Source organism: Parambassis ranga, chromosome 14 (assembly GCF_900634625.1).
Source record: "Parambassis ranga chromosome 14, fParRan2.1, whole genome shotgun sequence".
Taxonomy (NCBI): domain Eukaryota; kingdom Metazoa; phylum Chordata; class Actinopteri; family Ambassidae; genus Parambassis; species Parambassis ranga.
Window position 1 is genome coordinate 305,181 of NC_041034.1, and position 495 is coordinate 305,675.

Genomic DNA, 495 nt, shown 5'->3' on the forward strand with positions numbered 1-495 from the left:
ACACTGTAACACAGCACCACCTCCAACAGCACCACCTCCAACAGCACCACCTCCAACAGCAGCTGCAGCCTCCAACAGCACCACCTCCAACAGCACCACCTCCAACAGCAGCTGCAGCCTCCAACAGCACCACCTCCAACAGCAGCACCACCTCCAACAGCACCACCTCCAACAGCAGCACCACCTCCAACAGCACCACCTCCAACAGCAGCACCTCCAACAGCAGCTGCAGCCTCCAACAGCACCACCTCCAACAGCAGCACCACCTCCAACAGCACCACCTCCAACAACAGCACCTCCAACAGCACCACCTCCAACAGCAGCACCTCCAACAGCAGCTGCAGCCTCCAACAGCAGCACCTCCAACAGCAGCTGCAGCCTCCAACAGCAGCACCTCCAACAGCAGCACCTCCAACAGCACCACCTCCAACAGCAGCACCACCTCCAACAGCACCACCTCCAACAGCAGCACCACCTCCAACAGCAGCACCTCCA